Below are 16,899 nucleotides of genomic sequence, written 5' to 3'. Positions count from 1 at the left end.
TTACTCAGTCATCCGTTGATGGGCACTTAGGTTGCTTCCCTGTCTTGGCTATTGGGAATAATGCTGCAATGAAGATAAGGGCACATGAGTCTCTTTGGAATTGCTGATTTCAAGTTCTTAGGATAGATACCCAGTAGTGGGATGGCTGGGTCATATGGCATGTCTATTTTTAATTTTTTGAGAAATCTTCATACTCTTTTCCATAGTGGCTGCATCAGTTTGCATTCCCATCAGCAGTGCATGAGGGAAAAATGTTTTTCTACATTAATGATCTTGTAATTTACAGTCTTTGAAGTAGATATTATCACAATTATTATTACCATTTTACTGATAAGAAAAACTCAGGTTCAGAAGGTTAACAAAATAGTAGTAAATGATGAAACAAGACATCGTGTCTATTTGATTCAGTCTGCTTTTCTCTATAGACTGTCATTAATCCCTTCACGTTTTCATTTCTCCATGGCACATGCCAGGAGCGAACTTCTCACCCCTCTGAAGTTGGGTGTGGCCACGTGAGTTGCCTTGGCCAATGAAATGTGAATAGGTGAGAACTATTTTACTTCTGTGCTGAAGCTTTCAGAACCCGCACGAGAGTCAGTGTCCTCTCTCCCTCTAACCCACAAAGTGGAGGTTCCAAGAGCGCGGGTCCCATGGGGGGTGTCAGGGAGTGCAGTGTCCAGCAATATCGTGCTAGACTTGAGGTGGGAATAGACTTGGGTGAGATCTGGGATGGTTGTTAACACAGCATTGCTTAGTCTTTCCCGACTGGTGCATTCATAGAGTTAAAAAAGCTGTAACACTTTGTTTAAAAAAAAATTTTTTTTAATTGCAGTAGCATTGGTTTATAACATTGTATAAATTTCAGGTGTACATCGTAATATACTTCAAATTCTGTGTAGATTACTTCATGTTCACCACCCCAGACCACTTTGTGTTTAAACCACGATAGTTTAATTCAGTTCCTATTAGGCATCTCCATTCTAAATTTTTCTCTTAGCAAGTTTTGTAAATTTCATGCAGGAATAGCAAATTAATTGGCTAATTAGACATAAAATGTATATAGTTCTCATTAAAACAGGTTTTATATTTAGGCTAACTAAACTGTAACTCCTGATAGGCCTCTTTGATATGAGACAAACAGACATATTCAATGTTTCTCAACATTCTCTGTGTGTTTGAAAATGCTGCTTTGATATGGAGACGATGTGGGAGTGAAGTTCTGGCGCCTTGTCTGTGCAGCATCTCCCTCTTGCCAGGGAGTCTCTTTACTGGGACTACATCCTGGCCACAGGGCCAGATTAGCAGGAGCAGTGTGTGTGGGAGAGTAAGCGTGGGACATCAGAGAGGCAAACAGTCACCAAAGTTAGCCAGTACAGGCAGAACTAGGGAATAATACGTCACTTCTTTGAGCTTCATTTTTCTCATCTGTAAAATAGAAATAATATACTTATTTAGAGAGGTTATAAGGTTTGCAGCCTACTACCTGGCATTTATGGAACAGTTGGTATATTATAATTTCTTTTGTACATTTAAAAAATTTTTCTACCTGCTATATTATAAACGTGTTTACTATTCATTATCTAATGGAAATCACAGACCTACTAAAAGATGTAAATCTATCAATTGCTTTATTTCCTCAAACGTGATGAGCATAGCTTTTTTTACTTACGAAGTTTCAAACCTTCACTCTGTGTTTTTCCTTTATAACTTCCTTAGACTGCAGGTGTACTAGATTTGGTAATAATACTTCTCTATCATTTAAGTCGCTTCATGGTGCGAGCAAAAGAAAACTAACTTAATAAAAGGATCTGATCCAGGCTAATGCAAGTGGAAAGTTCTGAGCGGGGCTGGCTTTGCCTGAGGCTTAAACCAGGCTGACCTGTCACCAAGAGCTCTCCACCTTCACCAGGCATCTGTGCAGCTATCCATGTCAAACATGACTCAGAGGAAACCTTGCTCTGAAGGTCACCCTTAGAATCAGAAAATTAGTTCTTAATGAGACCCATGGAAGCTCCTAACTGGAAATGAGGGATGTTTGCGTTGTTGGCGAGACGGCACCCTCACTACTGAGAGCTGAGGTGGCCCTGCTGATTGAACAGTAATGACTGTTCCATTGTTATGTTTCCTTTTGTTAAAGATGAGCAGATTAAAACTAAACACGATGAAGGCAATAACATATCAATTTGTACTGGGAAATTCCAATTCTACATAATGCTTAAGTATACTTTAATTTTTTATGATAGAAATATTACAGTAAACTCTGAAAATTTAAATGATTTAAACCATCTCTTTCACCAATGATATACCGTTTCCTCATCTTTCTTTAAAATTCCATTAGGTTCCTCCACCCCAAAAGTATTCATACTCATCGGCTACCTCTCCCTTACTGGAATTGTTGATGCGCAGGGCCACTGCTGCAAAGCATGCACCAAAGAGCGGGAGAGGCCATGAATAAGACACTCATGGAGTACACCCCAATAAATCCACATGCTTGAATTCACAGTATTTGAATTTCAAAACTATGCAATTTTTTTTTTTTAGGTTAATTTGTGGCAGAGAAAGAACTATGACCGAGATGTTCTTATGCTGTGTCAGAGAGGGATCTGAGGATAATCCTCAAATCAATGATGCCCCCACCTCCACCCCTTGCTAATGGCTCCAACTCTGGCTCAGGAGTGTTGTGGAAATATTTACGAGGACAGATTAAGGCATGTAAAAACATTCACATTCGTCAGAAAAAAAATCCTCATCTCTGGGAGCAGTTTAAGACAGCAAGGAAAGGCATTAGCTAAAAGTGTAAGGATAAACATTTCTTTGAGAAAACTTGTCTACAATATGAAGAAACATCAGTCAATGAATAGAGAGTACGGTTCAAACACAGTGGGTGGAGAAGCTCCATTTCAGAGGAAAGTGACAAGGATGGGAGCTCCAACACTGGCAGAGAGTCCAGCAGCTCTAACCAATCAACAGAAGGGATAAAATCTTTGAACAAACTAACGTATGGGCTCCAAGACTTTCCAGGAAACATTCTACCGCTGGCTCTTCTGCCTCTCAGCGCAAAAAAGTTGCTTGGCCCCCCACCCTGGGATCGCCATCCCTCCAAATGCTAGACAAGAGTTAGACAAGTGTCAGACCACTCCTGTTTTATAGCAACCTTGTAAAAATAAATTAAAATTTTATCTTGTGGTTACATAAAGGTGCAGGGAAAACAATTTTTAAAGAAGTCTCAACGTTTTATACAGATATAAAGAGTTGTCTATCTATCTATATATAGATACACACACAACTTAAAAACTCTCAGGACTTCTTTATATATAAATTTTCCTAATGAGACACAAAAAAACAGAATCAATTTTTTCCTATACTCTTGGGTTTTTCTAGAGGATTGCATGACATATTCAGCGCTAAATAAACCATAGTTACCAACATTATTAGTATTATCTGATAGAACAAAGTCCTTCAACGAGAGTAACAGTATTAGACACTATTACTACAATACAGGAATTTTAGAAACTCTTCTACTACTAGAATCTCAAAAGAAAGGAACTTTACCCTAAATAACTCATTTAATACATGAGGAAAATGAGGTCAAATTGACTTCCTTAATGTCACATTATGATGTAAAGGTCCTCTTTCAGCAAAATAATGGATGATGGAACTGAAAAAATAAACTCAGATTTTATTTCACTGCTCAAAGGAATATGAAATGTAAATTAAACGCCCAAGGTAAGAAAGGTAGCAAGATCAATCACCCGACCACCAACACGCTTAGTCCACACGGAGAACTGCGCTAGCTGCTGTCGGCAAGACATTTGTCACCCTGTCATACAAGACCAGCACTGTTGAAATAGATCCTGAAAGATTGTGTTAATAAGTACTACATTTTCAAGTAAACTCTAAGTAAATTTCAAGTGAACTCTTCGAAGACAGAATCTAGTTTTATTACCTTTTACTTAACCAGGCACCCAGTAAATGTTGGTTAATGGAATAAATACAACATTAACAGGCTGGTCAAGTGTTCTAAGGAAACTGTTTTCCATGTGCTTCTCTAGAACTTTTCATTACCTATCACCAAACGGAGTCAGCCTGGTGGGCTGGAACAGGCTGACTCTGGAGTTTAAAGCCGAGGTCCCCCTTTACTAGCTGTGTGATCTTGGAATGGCTATTTGACTCTTCTAAATTGCAATTTCCTACTGTGGATGACAGACATGAGAATTCATGTGAATCACAGTGAGAATTCAACCAGATAACGTCTATGCAAAATACTGCATAAAACAGTATTAAAAATGTTATCACCCGAATATTCTGATTTTTTAAAATAGAATTGAGCTGGAATTGGCCTTAGAAATGATCTGGTTTAGAAAGCCTATCATTATTATAAGGTTATGATTGTCCCACTGTAAGTTATCTTTCTAAGTACAAATCTGATTATTTAACAGATTTCCCTATGCCGCAAGATAAAGTCAAAACTCCTTAGCAAGCCCTAGATTCACAACCTGACCCCCAGTGGGATACTGCTGCCCATCTCTAGACACAATGTCTTTGTCACTGCACTTTTCAAGCGGTGGTCTTCCCTCCTAGATTGAGAGTTTTCAGACAGTCCACGCTCGTGCTCGTGTAAGGGGCGGGAGGGGCTGGTGACGGCCACGACCCGGTGGTGGTCGTGCCTCACTTTCTTCCTAACAATCCTTGCGCTGTGCCGTTAACGTTTATGAAAACAGTCCGTGCAGGAACGTTGTAAACACCCAAAGCGTTTCCAGCCTTTGTGGCCAACTGGCGAACAACCCCATTCAGCTTTTCGCCTCCCCGTTAGGATCAGAATTCGGCTGGCGACTTCCTAGGGTCTGCGACTCCGAGGACCCCTGCTAGGAGCACCCAGAGGCTGTTCTCCTAACCCGGAGGTGCGCACGCGCCTGGCACAGCAGGAAAACCTCGCTCCGTTAGAGGAGGCCTCAGAGGCGCCGGGCACCGCTCGGGCCGGTGGAGGCGGAGGCCGGCCGCCCGCCCCGCAGGCCTCCGGCTCCCGCCCGGCCCGGGCGCGTCCGTTTCTCCCGTACGGCCCTCGAGGTTCTTTACCGCGGGCGGGCGAAGGGGTGGAGTGAGGAGAGATGGAGAGGGAGGAGGCGGGATCGCCCGGGGGTTACCCGCTCGGGGAGCCGCTGGAAGTCCCAGGTGGCCTTCCCGGTCACACGCCGCCAGGCTCTCAGACTGACGCGCGTCTCCCCTTCCTTCGGTTGACTCCTTCGGCTTTCCGTTTTCCACTTGGGGAGGGGTGGGACTTCCGGTTTCATCTCCGAGGGACTTCTGCCAAGAGCTGATGGACAAAAACAAGACGGCATACGGTCCGCTGGCCACTCGGGGCAGGAAAAGGGAATTCGATGTGGGTTTTACTAGGCCAGTTCCGAGATCCTGTTTTTCGGTCGTGGTGTCCAGTGCTCGGACCACGACAGAGTCGTCCGGGGAGCCGCCGGAAGTCGCTCAAAAGAGGCAGGAAGTCCCTCCCCTTCCTCCCAGAGGGAAGACGGTGAGCCGGAGGAGTCAGTCAGAGGGGCTAGCAGGAGCGATTCCGTCGGCAAACAGGTAAGTTATTCTCTGGCCGGGGCGGGGGGTTTGGAGGCGGGGACCGTCCAGCGTCTGCGCGGGGCCTGGGGGCGGTGGCTTGAGGGCTCGGGCCCGGGCGGCTGGGCGCCGGGAGCCCCGCCAGGACCCTTCGCTCTTCCTCCTCCCCCCTCCCCCCGCCTCCGCCCCTCCCCGCTCGCCGGTCCCTCCCGACGCCGCCCAGACTCGCCCGACACCCGCCCGCCGCCCGCGCGGCGTCGCCGCCGCCCTGCCCCCGCCCTCACCTGCTCGCTCCGCGAGCCGGGCTCCCGGGGACCCGGCGGGCCTCCGTTTCCCCGTGGGCCCGGCTTGTCAGCGCGGGAGCGGCGCCCAGGGCGCCCCACGCACCCCTGCACGCAGTCGGGGTGCTTCCGACCGCCCGGCTTCTCCGGCTGGAACGCACGCGCCCAGGCGGGGAGCTGCCCGGTGTCGGTTTATAGTCCGGGCGGTGGTGTCCGTGGCCTCCCGCCCACTCCCTGTTTTCCCCAGCGCACCGATGCGCTGCTGCCACCCGCGCCTCCTTCGGTTGAGGATGCTGGTGCCCGAGAGCACCACGCCTGGAAGTGGACGGTCTTGGCCACTCAGGGTCCAGGTGCTCTCAGCAACTAGCGGGAGACCCCAGGCTGCCGCACGCCGCTGTTGGCAGCAGCGGGATCGTCCCTGGAGATACCCACCTCTTCCTAGTCGGCGAGCACGGCCTGAGTGTGCGTGCCCGCTTTCTGGAGCTTAGTCCGGGGGAGATGGGTGCCAGGAGCTGCTGACCCCTGTCGGTTGCGTTGAGTTTTGAATAGCCTGTGTATTTCGTTGGGGAGTTCTGGACTAGGACATCTTGGCAGGGTTGGCATCTACGGACACATATGTAGGATTATTTTATAGGTAATCATAGCCCGAATGGTGATTGAATTAGAACTTTACAGTCCGTGCCAGTGGAACTAGTTACAGTATGCACCTGGTTTGCGGTGAAGCGTTAGTCCAGTTGCAGCACTGCCTGGGGAAGGTCGCTAACACGTATTGATTAGAACATCGTTAGGAGAGCTCATTTGATATATACTCTGTATAGTTCATGTAGCACGGCAGCCTTGTAGGGTCGGAATTACTATTCCCTTTTCACAAACTGAGACTAAGGTTAAACAATTTGACCAAAGTTAAGGTCAGGATTAAAATCTCAAGTGTTTGTTACTCATTGTTTTTCAAGTTTGCTACATGTAAGGTTACTAACTCCTGCTGGCACGTCTGAAAAACAGTGAGGCAAGGCTCTCGTAGCTGGTGTCTTCTTGCCTGACATGTAAGGCAGGTGTGATTATTACTGATAATACAGTGGCTCCTGGTGCCTTTTTAAAAAAACCTGTTTATTTTGGAATAATTTCAGATTTACAGAAAAGCTGTGAGATAGCACAGAGAGTTCCACTTCCATTCAGCAAAGCAAAGTGGCTCCACTTCATCAAACTGCTTCATGCCAGTCACCATTCTAGGTGCTGGAGAGAGTAACACGCTGCCCTAGATGATTTCAGAGTCTGGTGGAAGAGACAGATCCATAAACAAATATAGTGCCTTTTGCTCAGTGCTGAAATGGAGAAAGGGGAGCACAGAGTAAATTATGTCTGACTGCCTGGGAAGGAGTGGCGCGAGCTTGCAGGATACAGCATTTGAGTTAGGTCTCAAGGATTAGTGGGTATTCACTTGATTGATGGGACATTTCTGCCAACATTCATTCTAACTAGGTTTGTGTTATTAGAAGAGAACTCTCTAACCTTTATAAAACGGACTCTTCTTATTTGATTCTCCTCTCTCCTTCTTTCTCACATCTCCTCTGAGAGGTTTTTGTCATAGTTTCCACAGGTTGTGAGAAGAATCCCGGTTTATAAATCCGTGAATAGGAGATGAAATTAAGCTGTGTTTCTTAGTAATGGAAGTATCTAGATCTGTACATTTTAAAATTCTTTCTCTTTCATAGTTGTTAAGTACTTCAGTGGTCTGATCACACACATTCTTTACGTGAGGATGGAGCACAGTTCTGCTGAACTATGCCCACACCAGAGGGGTATTTTGAGTGAGTGTGTTGGTCATTGTGGGCTGCTCTAGGAAAACACCATAACCCCAGGTGGCTGAAACAACAGTCATTTACTTCTCCCGGTTCTGGAGGTTAAGTCCAAGATCAAGGTGCTGATTCCTGGTGAGGCTCTTCCTTGCTTACAGACAGCCACCTTCTTTCTGTGTCTTCACGTGGCAGAGATGGAGAGAGAACTCTGGTCTCTCTTCCTCTTCTTCTAAAGACGCTGATCCCGTCTTGGAGACCCTACCGTTCTGACCTCATCTAAACCTAATTAGCTCTCAAAGACCTCATTTCCAAATACCATCACGTTGGTGATTAGGGCTTCGGCATAAAAATTGTGTGTGTGTGTGTGGGGGGGGGGGGGTGCACAATTCTGTCTGTAGTAGGTGGGTTTCTTGGAATTGTTATTATGAGGAATTCCTCCAAAATAGGCTTGATATAGAACTAAATAGGAAACTGTAAAATTAGCATTTATATGGCTTTTGCTACAGCGAAGTAGTAAACACAATTTTATTTAAAATCAGAAGAAATTATTTTAGATATGTTAAATCTGATTCAGAGGCTGGTGGATGAAAAGAAGAAATTTTAATTATTTCATTTTGATGAAAGAGAGAAATATGTGGTGAAATACTGCAGTGGTGTTTTCACTTTTAGGCCTTATACAAATGAATGCTTTCATGGTTATCAAATTAGGGTGTAAGGACTGTGGTAGTGAGCTATTCCAGTTCCCTCACTGATCAGGAGGCTGAGCCCCAGAGAAGCTGAGTGGCTAATGCATTGTAGAGGTTAGTGGCAGAGCAAGGATTGGAATCAGGCCTCCAGATTCACGGGCCAGTCTTTCTGCTGTTCCATCAGTGGTTCTCAAACTGATGGTGCATCAGAGTCAGCTGGGGGGCTTGTGAAAATGCAGATGCTGGGCTGGGTCTCTGAAACAGCGGGTCTGGACTGGGACTGAGAATTTGCATTTCTGACAAGTTCCTGGGTGATGTTAAAGCTGCTGACTCTGAGGGCACACTTTGAGAACCCTGGCCTTATGTGATGTTGCCTTTGACCTCTTATAAGAGGATAGTAAGTAAACGTCTATGGGTTTATACCAGCTTGACCTTTCCTTGATACTCGGAGAATCAAGTTCTTTAATTTTGTGTTGTGTACTGTAATGCACCAACAACATAATGATTAGATGGAAAAAAGTACTAGAAATGGAGTATTTTTTAGAGTCATTTTGGCATTTTCAGGGATAATTTTTGGAGATAATTGTAGAGGTCAGAACCGCTTATGCTGAAGGGGATACACTTGAGCTCTTAGCAACAGTCACACTAAAAAGGGTGCGGTCTTGATTGCTAGATTGTATAGGAGTGAAAAGTTACTTCCAGTTTTGTTACTCTATGTTTTTCTTTCTTATTTTGTGTACTAAAATGTTCTTAATGTATCAAAATCTATCAGGCCCCAGCACAGTTCCATGCCCATAGTAGATGTTAAATATATGAATTGAATTAAAAAAGATTAATAGGGAAAATGAGGTAGATTATTTATCTGGAGAGACTTCAGTGCCCCAGGAAAGTTACTCTGCTCTCTAGATTATCCCAATCACAGGTTTTTATTGAATAATTACAGATTATTCTGGTTTACGCCTTATTTGCAATTATTGGGTTTTTTTAAGCACAATTATTGGAGGAGGTAGCATATTTTTTTTTTCCCTTTTTCTCCCCAAAGCCCCCCAGTACATAGTTGAAGATTCTTTGTTGTAGGTCCTTATAGTTATGGCATGTGGGACACCACCTCAGCTTGGTTTGATGAGGAGTGCCATGTCTGCGCCCAGGATTCGAACCAACGAAACACTGGGCCGCCTGCAGTGGAGCGCACGAACTTAACCACTCAGCCACAGGGCCAGCCCCAAGGAGGCGGCATATTTTTATGTAAGAGTTATTGAGTGATCCCCCATATCTTTTTATCATTCATCTGAAATTATTTTTACAAACTTTTTACTTTGAAATAATTTTAGAATTACAAAAAAACTGCAAAAATAGCCCAGAGAATTCCTATATACCTTAGAACCAGTGTCCCTTTGTTAGCATCTTATGTAACCATAGTGCGGTTATTGAAACCAGGCAGTTGATACAATTAATCTAAAGTCTTTATTCAGGTTTCACCCCGATGTCTTTTTTCTGGTCGAGGATCCAGTCCAGTAGCCCACACTGCATTTAGTTATGGTGTCTCCTTGGTCTCTTCCAATTTGTGACAGTTTTTTATCTTTCATGACCTTGGTACTTTTCAAGAGTACTGGTCAGTTATTTTGCAGAATGTCCCTCAGTTTGGATTTATCTGGTGTTCTTTCACGATTAAATTGAGGGTTAAGCATTTTTGACAAGAATACCACAGTGGTGAGGTTGTTCCCTTCTCAATGCATCATATTGGCACGTGTGTGATGTAGATATGTCTTATCACTGGTGAATGTTAACTTTTGATCTCTTGGTTGAGGTGTCTGACATCTTTCTGTGCTCTAAAGATAAAAATTTTCCCTTTGTAATTAATGACTCTCATAACTTTACTGATTGTAGTGCAGATGTTTAAATGAAATGAATATATAATGTCAGAATCCTTTGAGCCTGACCCTAATTATGAGATCTTTCTTATCTTGGAGGCTTCATTATTATTTGTTAGATCCAAACGTAGTAGGGAAGGGTAAAGCTGTAGACTTCTAGAAGAACAGTTATTTGTTCAAGAACTTGTACCTGATCTTGGTCAGTCTTAGTCTTGAATTGTCAACAGTGGAAGCTCTTTGTTCCAATTCTTTTTCTGTGGTTCTGCGATCTGTCTCGCATCTGTCTTCCAGTGGATGACTTTCCATAACTACATTGCATTTCTTAAGATTCTCCCTAGAGCATTTTTGTAGATTTGTGTGCTTCAGTTCATCACAAGGCAGTTGCTCCAAGTATCCTCTTGTTTACCCACTTCCTAGTCCATACAGCTGAGTGTGTGTGTTCTCTTTGTAGACTATGCTGATGAAGTGCTGGAGATATTACATATATACACATAGATACATCGACACATATAAATTGTCTCTATTTTCAAAATACATATCCCTTTAATATCCCAACAGGAGTGAATTGGAAGACATATATGTGGCCGGTCTCCCTCCCCCTCATCCCCTCCAAAGCTTGTAAGCTCCTTAGCAGCAGGGAACAGATCTCTTTTTGTTTACCAGTCACTTGCTTGGTGCTTGGCATACACAAGGCACTCCATAAATGTTTGAGAATAAAAGAATATCATATGTGCATCTTGTTAACTGGTTTTAGAAATTACCAGACTATTGTAAACATCTTTCCACATTAACACAGCTATGTAATCTTCATAGTATTCCACTACAGTCATGCCTTGCTTAACAATGGGGATACGTTCTGAGAAATGTGTCAGTAAGTGATTTTATCATTGTGCAAACATCATAAAGTGTACTTTCACAAACCTAGATGGTCGAGCTGTTAACACGAATAATCAATAATCTTTCTACAGCGGGGAGTTTTATTCGAGCCAAGCTGAGGACTGTAGCCTGGGAGTGCAGCCTTCGAAAGTGCTGTGAAGAAGAGTGATTTTTCAGCACCATTATATACCATTTCCAAACAGACATACATCAAGTGTGACAGGGGTACCTTCTTTCAAGGGTTCAAGGAGATACTTTGTTATAGATTAGTACATACACAGTGGGTCAGCATGACCCCAGTGTCATGGGAAAGGACACTTATCTTCAAAAAGTACTGGTGTCATAAGAAGAGAGGCATTGGTTCTTACCTTCAAAGAGTACATTCTGGGGCTGGCTCCGTGCCTGAGTGGCTAAGTTCGCACGCTCTGCTGTGGCGGTCCAGGGTTCAGATCCTGGGCGCGGACACGGCACCGCTCATCAGACCATGTTGAGGCGGCGTCCCATATCCCACAACTAGAAGGACCTGCAACTAAGATATACAACTGTGTACAGGGGGGGTTGGGGAGATAAAGCAGAAAAAGAAATATTGAAAAAAAAGTACATTCTTTATTTTGGGACAATATACAATGAACATTTGACAGGCTGTAAGTCAGGCTTCTTTGGTTTAAATAAAATTTAGGCCAAATCACAATTAAACCAGAATGGCTTCCCCATACACCTCAATATATAAAATTTTCTTATATCATAGCCTCCTACACATGTAGGCTCTGTGGTACTAATCTTATGGGATCACCGTCATCTATGTGATCTACTGTTGACTGAAACGTCCTTAGGTGGCGCATGACCGTATATGGATGTGCTGCAGCAGCTTCATCTGTAACCCATCCTGCGTTGTTGGAGATTAGGTTGTTTCCAATTTTTTCTATTATGAAGAGTTCCATGGTTAATATTCTTAAATATGTATTTTGTTCAGTTATTTCCTTAAGATAAATTCTGTAAAGAGTCGTTGATAGCTCAAAGAAGATATGTATTTTAAGGCTTTTGATATATTGCAAAATAACCCTCTAGAAAGGTTGTATAGATTTATATTCCAGCCAGTACTGTTCAGAATGCTCATTTTCCCACACTTTCCCCAATGCTCAACTTTCAGTTTTTTAGAATAAGACTAAATTTAGAGTTTAAAATTTTTTTTTTTTGTTTTTAAGATTGGCACCTTGTTTTTTCTTCTTCTCCCCAAAGCTCCCCAGTACATAGCTGTATATTGTACTTGCAGGCCTTTCTGGTTGTGCTGTGTGGGATGCTGCCTCAGCATGGCCTGATGAGTGGTGCCATGTCCCTGCCTGCACCCAGGATCCGAACTGGCAAAAGCTGGGGCTACTGAAGCAGAGCGTGTAAACTTAACCACTTGGCCACAGGGCTGGCCTCTTTTTTTTTTTTTTTTTTTTTGGTGTTTTTAAGGATTCTTACTGGAGTATGGTGGAGTGGGGATCGTAGTCTGACTAATTTGCTAATAACCCTCCAAGTTTTCCATATTGAAATTATCCAGTTTTTGGTTTGCCTCGATGAGAGAGCAGAATAAACCTCAATAAGGTAGGGGTTAACAATAATCATTATCCTCTCTGAAGTTATAGTTGGTCATATCTGTGGTCCTTAGCCAATAGGAAACTTCTTGAGAGTGGGATACATTTCTAATTCATATCATTCAGAAAAATCAACTACAGGTGAATTAAAGGCTTAAATACAGAAGGCAAAACTATGAAACTTTTGGAAGACAATGTAGGACAGTAATTGTGTGACTCTAATACAAGGAAGAGCTTCTTAAACAGATCACAGAAGGTGTAGACCATAAAGGAAAAGATTGACTGCTTTGACAGCATTAACTTGACAGCTTGTGTTTATTAAAAGAAACCATCAAGAAAGTGAAAGACAAGTCACAAGTGAGAATAGATATTTTCAGTACATTTTCAGTACATATTATTGTAGAAAGGATTATATCTAGAAAGGTAAACAATGACAAATCAATAAGAACAATAGAAAAATGGGCACATGACCCAAGTAGGCATCTCACAGAAGAGGAAACCTGCATGCAGAGATTCTCGACTTCATTAGTAATTAGGGAAAGGCAGTTTAGGACCAAAGTGGTGTATAGTTTCATAACATTGGGTTGGCAACAGTGTAAAAATCTGACAATGTCTGCTGTTTAGGAAGGTAGGAAATAACTGGAATGCTTACACACAACTGGTGGGATTGTAAATTGGTATCATAACTTTGGAATTATCAAGTAAAGTTAAAGATGGATGTACACTTTGACCCAGTGACTCTACTCCTGGGTCTTTATCCTGGAGCAGTGCTTCTAAATTGTGTTTTCAGCATCTCACAGGAACTTATTATAAATGCAAAATTTGGGGCTCCACCGTAGACCTATTAAATCAGAAACTTTGGGGATGAGCCAGCTTTCAGTCTTAACAAGCCGTTCAGGTGGTTTAATGCGTGCTAAAATTGGCAAACTGTGGCCCCAGAGAAACACATGTATGTGAGTGCCTGAGGACATGACAAGAATGCTCACAGTTGCACTGTTTGTAAAAGGCAAAAACTGGAAGCAGTGTCCATCAGAGGAGAATGGATGAATTGTATTCCTATAGTAGTGCAACTGAATGGATTTTAGCCACATGCACCACTGAGGATTATTGTCAGGAATATCATATTGAGGAAAAAAAGCTACTTCCAGAAGAATGCACATAGTATTTTTCCTTTTTTAAAGTTTTGAAACATGTAAAGCAAAATTCCATATTGTTGGGAATACAGATATGGCAAAGTAATAAAACAGATTAATTACAAACACATTCAAATTAGGGAGTAGCTCTATTAGAAGAGAGAAGGTGATAGGGATACCAAAAGGGAACTCAAAGATAGGAATTTAATTTTTTTTTTTTTTGATGGGGAAGACTCGTCCTGAGCTAACATCTGTTGCCAGTCTCCCTCTGTTTTGTATGTGGGATGCCTCCACAGCATGGCTGATGAGTGGAGTAGGTTTGTACCTGGGATCCGAACCTGTGAACCCAGGCTCCTGAAGCTGAGTGTGCAGAATTTTAACTGCTTGGTCATGGGGCTGGCCCCCTGAATTTAATTTTCTTAAACTGTGGTCTGTACTCAGGGTTTTGTTATATTATGCTTAGTGCCTCGTGCATATTAAAATTATTTTTTTGTACCTGCCAAATTTTTAAAAAACATACACTTATGTTTTTTCTTTTTGCGAAGTCTGTCTACACAGGGACTATTCAGTTTGTATGAAAAAGATATGGTGGGGGTGATGGTGGAGAAGATATGTTCTTGCAGCATTATGGTCTGAAAGTACTTTCAGCAGTAGGGATATCAAACAGAAGATTGTTTTTGATGATAATGGTGGTTAATACTTGCTGAGCACTTGCCAGGTGCCAAACACTGGTCTAAGGACATTACGTACTGAGTTTATCCTCAGTTAACTGAGGATTGAGCCTCACAGTGAGCATATGGGGGTGGTACCACGACTCCTCCTGTTTCATAGGGGAGGAAAGGTGTGCGTGGATACAGAGGTGAAAATGGTCGAGGCTGTCTGACTCCTAAACACTGTCAGACCTGGTCAGAGGGAGAGGACAACCAGACCAGACTGTTATGCCTGAGAGTGTTGGAGTTACGAGACAAAAAGGAAAAGTCAAAATAGGAGTGGGAGTGTGGAAGACTGTGGAGAGGGAAGGCTGTATATACCCCCATTTTCGAAGTTACTTTCTTTATCTTAGTAGGTTTGTTTTTAAACCAGCGTATATGACTGTCATTCTACGTGAGTCCCTAAAGCAGAAAAGTAATTGCATTTTGTTTTTAGTTTTAAGGATTGCATCTTCCAGTTCATTAGAAATTGGTAATATCACACCATAGGATTTGGGAAATCTTACTTCTACGCTTAGGCAATTGATTGCTAAAAAGGGCACTTTTGGGGAATCTCCCTTTGCCTATTGTTTTCTAGCCTTTGATAATTGTTTTTGTATCATAATTATCTCATATTATGAGGACTATTTCTTAGATAAGCATTGGTTATATTGTAAACTTTATTTTAAGTCACCGTAGTATGACAGTCACTCCTTAAAATTGACAAATACAGGAAAAATTAAAGATGTTCCAGAAGCCATAAGTCAAATTATATGAAACCAAATAGCACTACTATTTTTGTTTGGTATTCAATTCAGAGTGCTAAAATTGTCTAAACCACATGAACTGTCAAGCATTTGTAATTGTGTAATGTCATACTTTCTAGCAGAGTCAGCCCCTTACTAAGCTGACAGCCAGGAGAGTCCTTGCATAGCAGGGATGTCTGCATTTCAGACACATGTAGTGCTTGTTGGAGATCCCTTGTGGGCAAATGTAGAACATAGGCTTCTTGAAACAAATTTTAAGTACTTCAGCTCTTCTAGTTTCAGATGCATTTTGCTGAAGTTGGGTAATCTCAGTCTTAATTGCCAGTGCTTTTCCATGTGTTTGATGTTCCTATTTCTCTTTTATTTTCTCTTATATGCTTTTTTCCCCCTTTAAACAAAAACACAAAAAGTTTTAAATGAAAGCAAGTAAGGTAATAGGAAGCCTAATAGGAAAAAGACATTGTTTGATGCATTTGGAATAATACCACTGTAATCATCAAATGTAACCAAAGCCCAGCATGCTTGTCAGTTACTAAGGATAATGGAAGTTTTGTGTTTTAAACCTAGAGCAAGCAACAAACCACTTCTTTCAAAGTGTATAATTCACTCGTGATTTCTGCTGATTGTGAATTACGACCAGAATTTGATATGTATTATTGGATCAATTATTATAGAATGAGAAATCACAGTTATAGAAGTTCATATAACTATAAAACCATTAGAATTTAAACTAAGGTGGTAATATACTTTTAAAAATAGCTTAGAAAATTTAGATCATTCGAGGAGAGGTAGTAGAAATTATAGTCTTTCAAAAAATGAGACCAAATGGTTTTCATTAAGAATCTTCAGGGTCTGTAATCTGGTTTTTCATATGGGTGGTGTTTAACACCCTAGGATTTCAGGGTGGGAGGTGGAGGCAGTGTTTGCTAAAAGAGACATTCAGAGTAATTTTGCATGACAGATTGTGTTGTAGGCAAATGGTTTTGGAATCCCTGTGTGACATCCCTATTGAGTGCAGTTTGTTTACTCTCCTTCCTGATTCACCTTTCTTCTCCTTTTTTCCCCTCTTCTCCACACTTCAGCTCTCTGTCTAGTAAATAGATGTTAAGTTTATATTATTTTTTTTGAAGTTAGAAGGGACTTTAATCCAGTGGGTCCCAAATCTTGGCTCATCAGAATCACTCAGGGAGCTCTCTAAAACTACAGATCCTTGTCCTCACCCCAGACTCTCTTAATCAGGATCTCTCCATGGATGGGACCAAGGGATTCGTGTTTGGAAGATTAGCTAAATTTATAAATGATTGGTATTGACTGTGGTTCCCTTGTGTTACAGATGTGGAGGTGGTAAGTCCAGGCATGCTCTTCCAGGGATAGTTGAATTTCTCAGAAAAGGTTTTCAAAGGTCTTGAAAAGCCTTCATTAATGGTAGAGTGACAAGTGATATGATAATTTTTGGGCATTGGTATGTGGCAGAGATGGCTAGCTGTCCATCTAAATCAGTTCTGTCCTTCCATAAGATACAGTTTTACAGCTCCAGGTTTCACTTTTCAGATTCCCTTGCAACGAAGCAGGTATGAGTGGAAGTGGTAGATGCCCCTGTCCGGGAGGGGGAAATTTCCCCCTTATTCCTCTTGAGTTCTTGTGGCTGGCCTAATAGTAAA

At 42.2% G+C, this 16,899-nt stretch overlaps 1 protein-coding gene and 1 long non-coding RNA gene across 6 annotated transcripts in view; one reads left to right on the top strand and one right to left on the bottom strand.

Moving 5' to 3' along the window:
- Window positions 1-800: 800 nt before the first annotated feature.
- Window positions 801-6,370, bottom strand: LOC139045629 (uncharacterized). 2 transcript variants are annotated; one of them, XR_011504356.1, is made up of 3 exons: window positions 6,273-6,370; window positions 5,077-5,314; window positions 801-1,425 (listed from the first exon to the last, which is right to left on the bottom strand). It is a non-coding gene; the product is annotated as an uncharacterized lncRNA (long non-coding RNA). The 2 variants fall into 2 exon arrangements; XR_011504355.1 differs by lacking the exon at window positions 6,273-6,370 and having other exon boundaries at window positions 5,077-5,829.
- The window catches only part of ZNF407 (zinc finger protein 407), a 448,885-nt gene continuing 437,435 nt past the window's right edge, over window positions 5,450-16,899 (top strand). For all 4 annotated transcript variants that reach the window (XR_011504354.1, XM_070512851.1, XM_070512852.1 and 1 more), the window contains exon 1: window positions 5,450-5,580. The gene's annotated coding sequence lies outside the window, so the exon portion shown is untranslated. The remainder of the gene's footprint in view (window positions 5,581-16,899) is intronic.

Source organism: Equus asinus, chromosome 7 (assembly GCF_041296235.1).
Source record: "Equus asinus isolate D_3611 breed Donkey chromosome 7, EquAss-T2T_v2, whole genome shotgun sequence".
Classification (NCBI taxonomy): domain Eukaryota; kingdom Metazoa; phylum Chordata; class Mammalia; order Perissodactyla; family Equidae; genus Equus; species Equus asinus.
This window is presented reverse-complemented; position numbering and strand designations above follow the sequence as displayed.